Raw genomic sequence first — 10315 nt, 5'->3', positions numbered from 1 at the left:
GAACATATTCATGTCCTTGCGCTCCAGGAAAACCATCAAACAATGTTAAAGGATTATTGAAACCACGAACCGGGCCTCTGTAGCTTTCCCGGACTTTTCAACTAGGCAACTGAGTGTTCCCTGGGCAGATGGAATCACTACTGTGCAGAAGGAGGCCATTCAGCCCATTGGGTCTGCACAGACTTTCCAACAGAACATTTACCCCCGTTCACGTCCTGCACTATCCCCGTAACCCCACGCATGTACTCCAATAATCTCGGGACACTAAGGGACAATTTTAGCATGGCCAATCTACCCAACCTGCACAACTTTGGACTGTGGGAGGAAACCAGAGCACCTGGAGGAAATCCACGCAGACACAGCGAAAATGTGCAGACTCCACACAGACAGTGACCCAAGGCCAGAATTGAACTGGGCCCCTGGTGTTCCATTATCAGGGAAACTCTGTCCTATGGCTGCTTGTTAGTGAGGCATGAAAATAATCAACAGAATTAAACTGAACCAAATCAGGAAATGTATGAACAACAACGCAAATGAAGTCAAATGCTTGTTAGGTTACTTAATCAAAAAGTTCAGAGCTTTCAATGAGTTCAGAATCCCATAAACAGGGTTAATATTTTCTACTATTAGTATTAAAAGTTAAAGTTAAATGTATTCAATGGCATAAATTCTAACAACTGAATATTCAGTTTTAAATCTGATAATAGCCTTTTATTTTGTTACTTATCTGAATCTGAAATGTTTCTTTACTAATTTACCGGTGAAAGAACTCCTCCTCTGAAGTTGCTCGGCTTTGATTGGAGGCTGGATGGAAAATATGTTCAGTTGGGTCAATGTTTTTAAGATCTGCGTGAGCGATGATGTAACCCTGAGATGGGACACCTCAGAAAATAAATCCCAACAGATTAATGATCTGTTGGTGTTCAGCCTCAGTTCAGTAGTCACACCCTCATCTCTAAATCAGAAAGTCGTGGGTGTAAGTCACAATCCAGGGCAAAAAACATCGGGCAGCGCAGTGGCACAGTGGTTAGTACTGCTGTCTCACAACACCAGGGATCTGGGTTCGAATCCCGGCTTGGATCACCGTGTGGGGTCTGTACATTCTCCTTGTGGCTATGTGATTTCCTCCCACAGTCCGAAAGACGGGCTGGTTAGGTGCACTGGCCATGCTAAATTCTCCCTCAGTGTAGCCGAACAGACGCTGGAATGTGGTGACGAGGGGATTTTCACAGTAACTTCATTGCACTGTTAATGTAAGCCTACTTGTAACACTAATAAATAATCCTTAAAACTTTTCATTGCAGGAGTGTGAGTGCGAAAGTATAACGAAAGATCAAAGTTTGTACATAGGCAAAGAGTGGAATGTTGTGTTCTGTAGGAAGCCTGTAAGGTTGCTGCGGGAGATTGGAGTGATACAGGATCGGTGTCCCCAAAATAAGCTCCAGATGGAATGGAGAGGGAGTCCCGAGGCTTGAGGGAACAGCCTGGACATTGCCCCTTGGGAATGCCTCCCAGGGGCACCAACATGGTGCATTGGTATGTGGTTACCCTCCTTCACTGGGGGAGTCCCCTTCCACAAGTGGGGACCCCAACATCCATTGTGGCACGGGGTGAGGGGGAATATTTTCATTAAATTTTGAGATCAGGGCACCCTTTGAATACCAGTATTGGTGGGGCGTTTAGGCCCCGCCCCTCCAGCTGGCTGGGCAATCCTTGCCTGCACTCTGAAATTGCACAAAGTGCTGTAAAATCAGATGAGAAAGGTCGGCTGCGAAGCTGGCAAATTTCTCATAGCTTTTCTCACCTGATCCAGCATTAATTCTGTTTCTCTCTCCACAGAAGCTGTCGGGTCTGCTGAGTACAAAGAACAACACAGCACGGGAAACAGGCCCTTCGGCCCAACGAGCCCGCGCCGCCGTCCTACTATCTCAGTGACCTATTCATGATTTTAGTCTACGTCTAACGTGCGAGGATCAGGGAGGTCCAATTTAGGGACAATTTTAGTACCCAATCAATCAGCCTAAAAGCACATCTTTGGGGGATGTGGGAGGAAACCGGAGCACCCGGAGGAAACCCACGCAACCACGGGGAGAACATGCAAACTCCCACAGACACAGGCCCAAATCCATGTGTCCGCACAGCAACAGAGATAGTCTCTGAGCTGTCATGTTGCCCTCGAGATGGTCCAGTTTAAGCACACTAACGACATGAAGCAATAGGCAACTCCCGAAGAAACATCCAAGAGCAGCCCACTACAACCTGCCGCATGCATGCCCCATGCTGGACTTAAATGCCTGTGGAGACAAAAAAATTCATTATTAAACAGGCAAAGACTAACATTCCTGAGGCAAAACGTATTCCCAAGCCTACAATGTTCAGTAAGGCCTACTATATCCCCCTATATGTAGCCCGCTCATATGGCTGTCTAAGTGACTCTTAAACAACCCTAGCGTGCCTGCTTCCACCACCTTACTCGGCAGTGCATTCCACACCCCCACTACCCTTTGCGTGAAAAACTGCCCTCTAATATTTGTCTTATACCTAGCCCCCCTCACCCTAAGCCCGTGACCCCTCGTTCTATCCATTTCTTGTAGCGGAAAAAGCTTACCACCATTTACTCTATCTATCCCCTTCATAATCTTATAAACCTCTATTAGATCCCCCCTCAGCCGACGTCTCTCAAGGGAAAACAGCCCAAGTTCATTCAATCTTTCCTCGTAAGACAGCCCTTCCATACCAGGCAACATCCTGGTAAATCTCCTCTGCACTCTCTCCAGGATCTCTACATCCTTCCGGTAGTACGGCGACCAGAACTGGACGCAGTACTCCAAGTGAGGCCTAACCAACGTTCTATACAACTGCAACATCAGACTCCTACTCTTATATTCTATACCTCTTCCTATGAAGGCTAACATACCATACGCTTTCCTCATCACATTCTGCACCTGTACCGACACCTTCAGGGACTTGTGCACTTGCACCCCCAGGTCTCTCTGCGTATCTATACTCCGGATAGTTCTACCTTTTATCGTATAACTCCCCTCCACATTATTCCGGCCAAAGTGCATCACCTCGCATTTCTCCAGATTAAATTCCATTTGCCATCTATCTGCCCAATCTACCAGCCTGTCTATGTCCTGTTGCATTGTCAGGCACTGCTCCTCAGTACCCGCCAATCCAACCATCTTGGTGTCATCAGCAAATTTGCTGATCACACCACCTACCCCCTCTTCCAAGTCATTAATATATACCACAAATAGAAGAGGTCCAAGTACCGAGCCCTGCGGCACACCACTGGTGACAGGCCTCCAATTGGAAAAGGAGCCTTCCACTACTACTCGCTGTCTCCTCCTCCCAAGCCAGTTCTCCACCCATCTACATACCTGGCCTTGTATCCCATGAGCCTTCACCTTTTCTATCAGCCTACCATGAGGGACCTTGTCAAACGCCTTACTGAAATCCATATAGACAACATCAACGGCTTGTCCTTTGTCAACCGTTTTTGTCACCTCTTCAAAAAATTCCACTAGATTCGTAAGGCACGACCTCCCTGTAACGAAGCCATGCTGCGTATCCCTGATCAGATTGCAGCGCTCCAGATGTTCATACATCCTGTCCTTGAGGATCCTCTCCATTAGCTTGCCTATAACTGAAGTCAAGCTCACCGGCCTATAATTCCCTGGGTTATCCCTCTGACCCTTCTTAAACAACGGTACTACATTTGCAATGCGCCAATCCTCTGGGACCTCACCTGTGTCCAAAGAAGAGACAAAGATTTGCGTCAGAGGCCCAGCAATTTCATCCCTCACCTCCCTTAACAGCCTGGGATAGATGCCATCAGGCCCCGGAGATTTATCCGCCTTTATACTGTCTAAAAGTCCCAACACCTCTTCCCTCGTGATGACTATATCCCTCAACGGATCCTCAAACTCCTCAAGCACAGCACCAGACATCAGGCCCCTCTCCTGCGTGAATACCGACGCAAAGTATTCATTCAGGATCTCCCCCATTCCCCCAGGCTGCAAGCATAGTTCCCCTCCTCTGTCCCTGAGAGGACCAATCTTCCCTCTAACCATCCTTTTATTTCTAACATAGCAGTAAAATGCCTTAGGATTTTCTTTAATCCTACCCGCCAAAGCCATTTCATGGCCCCTTTTTGCCTTTCTGATGCCCCTTTTAAGTTCTCTCCTACATTCTCTGTATTCTTCTAACGCTATCTCTGTCCTCAAATGCCTAGATCTAATGTACGCCTCTCTCTTCCTCCTGACCAGGTCCTCAATATCCCTAGTTACCCACGGCTCTCTAATCCTACCCTTCCCATCCTTCCTCTTGACCGGCACGTGCCTTTCCTGCAAAGATTTTAGTTTTCCCTTGAGAGACTCCCACATACCCAGCGTCGACCTGCCATCAAGCAGCTTACCCCAGTCCGTATCTTTAAGATCCTGCCTAATCCGGTTGTATCTAGCCCTCCCCCAGTTTAACACCCTCCCCTTAGGACAGGCTTCATCTTTATCCATTAATATCTTAAACCAGACAGAGTTGTGGTCACTGTTAGCCACCTGCTCTCCTACTTCAACGTCAACCACCTGCCCAGGCTCATTCCCCAGAACCAAGTCCAGTATAGCCCCCTCCCTGGTCGGGCTATCCACATACTGCTCCAGGGATCCTTCCATTACACACTGTACAAATTCCTCCCCGTCAGCACCCTCTGATCTCGGCACCTTCCAGTCTACCCCGGGGAGATTAAAATCTCCCACTACCACCACCCTATTCTTCCTGCACTTATCTAGAATGTCCCTGCTTATCCCTTCTTCCACAGCCCTCGGGCTGTTGGGCGGTCTGTAGTACACACCCAACATAGTAACATCTCCCTTCCTATTCCTCAACTCCACCCAAAGCGACTCAATTCCTATATCCTCTATACCTCCCTCCCTCTGCACTGCTATGATGCAATCCTTAACTAACAACGCCACTCCCCCACCTCTCAGCGACCCACCCCTATCACGCCTGAAGCACTTATACCCAGGAACATTCAACTGCCAGTCCTGCCCTTCCTTTAACCAAGTCTCTGTCACCGCCACCACTTCCAACTTCCTTTCGAACATTATTGCCTTCAGTTCATCTGTTTTGCCAGTCACACTCCTAGCATTGAAACACATGCACCGAAGACACTCAGAAACAATCCGATCCTTCTTCCTACCCTCCGGGCTTACCCTATCCCCAATCCCAGTTCCGTCCACATCCCCACCCCCCCTCCATATTAGTTTAAACACTGCCGAAACACTCCAGCTAACCTTCCAGCTAAGATATTCACACCCTTCCCAGTTAACTGTACCCCATCCCTCTTATATATTTGCCCCTCTTTCATAAAGACTTCCCAATGGTCTACGAATCTAAAACCCTCTGCCCTACACCAATCCTTCAACCACGCATTGAGTTGGAGTATCTCATTATTTCTAGCCCTGCTAGCCCCAGGCACCGGCAGCAGCCCAGAGAACGCCACCCTGGAGGCCCTACATTTCAGCCTAGCCCCCAACTCCCTGAACTGCCTACGTATGTCCCCCCTGCACTTTGTTCCTACATCCTTCTCTCCTATGTGCACTATCACATCAGACTTGGTCCCTCCACCCTTCAAAATTCCCTCTACCCTTTCTGAAACATCCTGTACCCCTGCCCCAGGGAGGCAGACTACCATCCTGGAGTCCCGCTTTTGCCCACAGAACCGCCTGTCAATCCCTTTGACTCTCCCATCCCCCACCACTATCTCACACCCTGCACTCTTCCCTTCCTCCGAGGTATTCTGATCTCCCTCCCTTGCCTTCTCTACCCCAGCTGTCACCCCACCCTTGATATTCCGGGGTAATTCCTCTGGGGCGGTCCTAGTGCCACGACTCCTTTTCTTTTTGCTCTTCCTAACTGTGACCCATCCGTCTCTCCTCCCAGGTCCTGGTATCTGCTCAGTGTTACTGTCCCTATCCATTATTTCCTCATTTTCCCTAACTAAAAACATATCCTCCAGCCTCAAGTTGGAGTATTTCCAGCACTCTCCTTTTCTGTTACGATGGGATTCTGTTGCTCAGCCACTGTTGTTCTTCTAAAACATGATTTGAATCCCTTCCCTGTGCATGCCTCTTAACAAAGGTACTGTGACCAACATGGCTGCCTGTGCATCAAGGGAGTAATTGAGGTGAAGTAACGTTCATATCTTGACAAATCTGGTGAGGCCATTGAAGTTTTTTCCTACATGTCGAGCATGCCCTGTCATTGACCTTGTGAGCCACCATTCTGATTGGGAGTGGGGGTGTTCCCTGTCGGGCTTTGTGTCCAGGTGAGTACAAGATCTCACCCCTCATCTTGATAGGCCTTCCAAAGCTGTATTGGAAAACCTGGATGGCCTCTTCGTGCCTTGCGCTGGATCTTTTGTCCTTAATTACCAATATTTTCCTTCAGCCTGCATGCAGCCAGAATTCGCCTCCATCTTAAGCTGACTGGATTTAAAGAGCGTCAGTTAGACCTGATTTTCTGCCAACCCATAACCCCAAGTAGGCCCAATAATCAGCATGGATTTGGACTGCAGGCCTGGGTCATGGTAATCAGATGGACAAATCAAACACGCATGTTCCCTGTGACCACATGATAAGGCACACGCAGTACATTCCCCACACACTACACGCTGGTTTTCAGGATGGACACATTGCTAGGTGCCTAAATTTACAGAATGAGTTAAGTTTTGTTTTTATTACATAGAACTCTGAGAATGTAATGACCTTTCACCTAATTTTGTTGTCAAATGTTAAGATCTGCCACTCATTTGTGTGTGGAAACTCACAGAAGTGAATCCCAATATTATTTTTTTCAGTTGGTTTGTTCTGCCATATTAAGCAACTTCTTCGCACTCCCCACTGGCTTGCTGAACATGCTGGAGAGTAAGTTTAAAAATATTTTCACCTCCTTCTGCCCCTGTGTATTTCATAAAAACAATTTGTTTTCTCTGAATTTGTGGACACATCCTGACAGAAGTTGAAGAGGGAGGCGATCGCCTAGTGATATTGTTGCCAGATTATTAATCCAGAAATTAATCCAACTAATGTTCTGAGGTTCGAATCCCACCAAGGCAGCTAGTGGAATTCAAATTCAATAAAAGAAATCTGGAATTAAGAATCTACAGATGACCACAAAACCATTGTCGAATGTCATAAAAACCCATCTGGTTCATTAACGTCCTCTAAGGAAGGAAATCTGCCATCTTTACCTAGTCTGGCCTACATGTGAATCCAGAGCCACAGCAATGCAGTTGATTCCCAACTGCCCTCAGGCAGCTAGGGATGGGTGATAAATGCTGGAAATAAATGCCAAGCCAGCAATGCCCATGACCTACGAATGAATTTTTAAAAATCCCTGCTTTGTAATTCCCAGTGGTGACCATTAACTGTATTAACTCAAATGAGAAGCTCCCATTGCCCTGTGCTGCTTTAAGGTGGGGGGAATGGTGACTATGCAGCGGGACTCCTGTTTGAACCCAGGTGCTGCTCCACATCATATCAGGGTTACCCTGCCCCATTCAATTCCAACATCTTCTGCTCGCATCTCCAATTCGCTTTCCCGTTTTCATCCTCACAGTTTTGCAATGGACTTTTTTTTAAATTAAAAAGTAGAATCACGCCAAGGGATGGAAAGATTTCTTCCTGGGAGTTTGGTTTGAAATAGGAGAAGGGGTGAGAAGGGAGTGTGGATCCTCCTTGGCGATCCTGTTAACCTGAGGAAACTCCAACTGGGAAAATGACCAGGTCCCTTTTGCTAACAGCCATTGCAGGGCTGAGCAATGATTATTAGGTCAGTATACTTGGGGAATGAGAACGACTGAGCCAGCCCCAGACACGGGCTGAAGTTTCTGTGGTGTTAGAGTAATTGAACAGTTAATTAGTTCACATTTTTCTTTAGAGTCACACCCTGATTTTTTGGAAGAACCAAGGTGGGAGATGCCGGTTGGCACTCACCAGTGAAGAGACTTCCGGTAAAGGCAAACCTTTCTTTTTGTGTGTCTAATTCTCTGAGTTGAGTTGCTTCCACACACTTGGATCAATTGATTTAACCATTTGGAAGTTGGGGTGAATCTGGGTTATTCTGTTGCTTTTATACAAGGTTTCTGTCAGTCAGTCCCACTGGATGTTCAAGGTTAGTCTCCCAGGCTAGGCCTGCTGGCTGCTGTCTTTCCACTGCCTTGCCCAATACTAACTCACCAAAACATTCCAACAGCAGGCTGCAGTACACTTGCAGCACAGCAGTTGAGAACTTCTGCTCTAAGCTGTAATTTTCTATACTTTCCAAAGCTAGGGCATCCTCCAGCGCCTTCTTCAGGGTTATCTCGGACTTTGCCACCAATTTCTTCACCCCACACACTAGACAATCTCTTAACATGCCATTAAGGGCAGGCCGATATGCACAGTGCTCTGTAATTTGTCTTTATCTGGTCACTAAAGCTGCTATCTCTTCTCCAGGGGCTCTGGTAGTAAATTTGTACCTTTGCATAGTTACCGAGGGCTTTGAATGGTAACATCCTTTTACAAAAGCCACTCACTCCGTGAAAGTTTTTGTGTCGGGGCGCCTGGAGATGTCAAACTCCCGATTAAATTATTAGTTTTTGCTTCACTGGCTGTAAGTAGCATGACCTTTCCCTTCTCCTTCCCCCCCCACCACCGATATTTTGTTTGACTGGAAAAAGTACTGCAGATGTTCGGCATGTTGAACTCAATGTTCCGAGTTAGGATCAAACAGCTGTAATTTACCAGGAAGAGGCATTTTGATGACTTGCTAGTCGCAGACTGGCTTGACTTGAATTAGTCATAGAAATCATAGAAAACCTACAGTACAGAAAGAGGCCATTCAACTCATCCAGTCTGCACTGACCACAATCCCCACCCAGGCCCAATCCCCATATCCCTACACATTTTACCCACTAATCCTCTAACCTATGCATCTACAGTCAATTTAGAATGGCCAATCAACTTAACCTGCACATCTTTGGACTATGGGAGGAATCCGGAGCACCCGAAGGAAACCCACAGAGACATGAGGAGAATGTGCAAACTCCACACAGACAGTGACCCAAGCTGGGAATCGAACCCAAGTCCCTGGAGCTGTAAAGTAGCAGTGCTAACCACTGTGCTACCATGCCACCCCAAATGATTTGCCTGAGGCTTGTTTTCTCTTTACTCGGCAGCAATTTGAAGGGGTTTCCAATGACTTTCCTAGTACCTGAGAGATTGGTGACCACCAGGTTTGGACAACAACAAACTATTGATTAGAACAACGATAACTATATACAGAGTTCTAGGATGTGCTCCCGATTTCAACAGCTCCAGGATTGACTCTGCTGGGGAAAGTCGCAGTCAGCCCCAGGATTCCCACTGTTTGACCCGATTGGCTGATTGGGACACTTGACTTTCCAAAATTCCTCCCTTAAAGGGGCTCGCTACTAGACCCTTAATCTTCTATCTTCAGGAGATCACAACATTTTGCTTTCATTGAGCATCTGTATTAGGGCATTCTTCTATTTTACCTTTACGCTACTATCTGCACCTTCTTTAATCCTTAATGCGACCATTAACACTTCCTTTGCCTTGTGTCCTTGACATCTTTTTCAACCTCTCCTCAGCTCTGACCTATCCCTGACAATTTATCCTGCTCTTCCTCCACCTCCACCCTTCCAACTACTTAACCATCACATTTCTATCCATCTTCAGTCCTGGAAAAGAGTCAAAACATTAACTCTGTTTCTGTCTTCACAGATGCTGCCAGTCCAGCCGCGTTTTTTCAGCATTTTCTGTTCCCCAAGGTCAAAACATCCTTCATGAGGTGTGGGGCCAGGAACCAAACTCAATCAGGAGGCATCAGTTTTGAAGGCAGTTTTTCTGCTGGGTCATCTCACCAGCCCAGAGGACCTGTTTCCATCCACAAGACTTTGTGGATTGGTCTCTCTCAGATCCTGCGGTTTGAGGGGACTGGGTGCACGTGCTAAAGCACCTGAACTTTGGTGAGTCCAGTGGGCAGATTGGGTATCAGGACCAAGAGGCGCCACTCCCATCCTGTTAGAACAGTCAGCGAAGGCTCGGACCTGCTTCAGCCGCAAGAGCCCTGCCTCTCCTTGTGTGTGAAAACCTGACCCATAAACAAGCATTGCAAATGGGATCGAGACTTACAGGCAACAGCACCTTCTCCCTTCGCTTTACACTCGGGGAAATAAAGCACAAACTGGCCACTTCTTGCCAGAATTTGGCATGACCTTCTGACACACCCAGGTGTGTAGAGAAAAATG

The 10315-nt window shown here is 47.2% G+C and overlaps 1 long non-coding RNA gene across 1 annotated transcript in view; it reads left to right on the top strand.

Moving 5' to 3' along the window:
* Positions 1-993: 993 nt before the first annotated feature.
* Positions 994-10315, top strand: part of LOC145350562 (uncharacterized) — a 34543-nt gene continuing 25221 nt past the window's right edge. The window contains exons 1-2 of the long non-coding RNA XR_013888223.1: positions 994-1092; positions 6860-6926. This is a non-coding gene — a long non-coding RNA (uncharacterized LOC145350562). The remainder of the gene's footprint in view (positions 1093-6859; positions 6927-10315) is intronic.

The sequence above is a fragment of the Carcharhinus amblyrhynchos genome, chromosome 12 (assembly GCF_965287045.1).
Source record: "Carcharhinus amblyrhynchos chromosome 12, sCarAmb.v2.hapA, whole genome shotgun sequence".
Classification (NCBI taxonomy): Eukaryota; Metazoa; Chordata; class Chondrichthyes; order Carcharhiniformes; family Carcharhinidae; genus Carcharhinus; species Carcharhinus amblyrhynchos.
The sequence above is the reverse complement of the archived record's forward strand: the minus strand, read 5'-3'. Positions and strand labels throughout refer to the sequence as shown.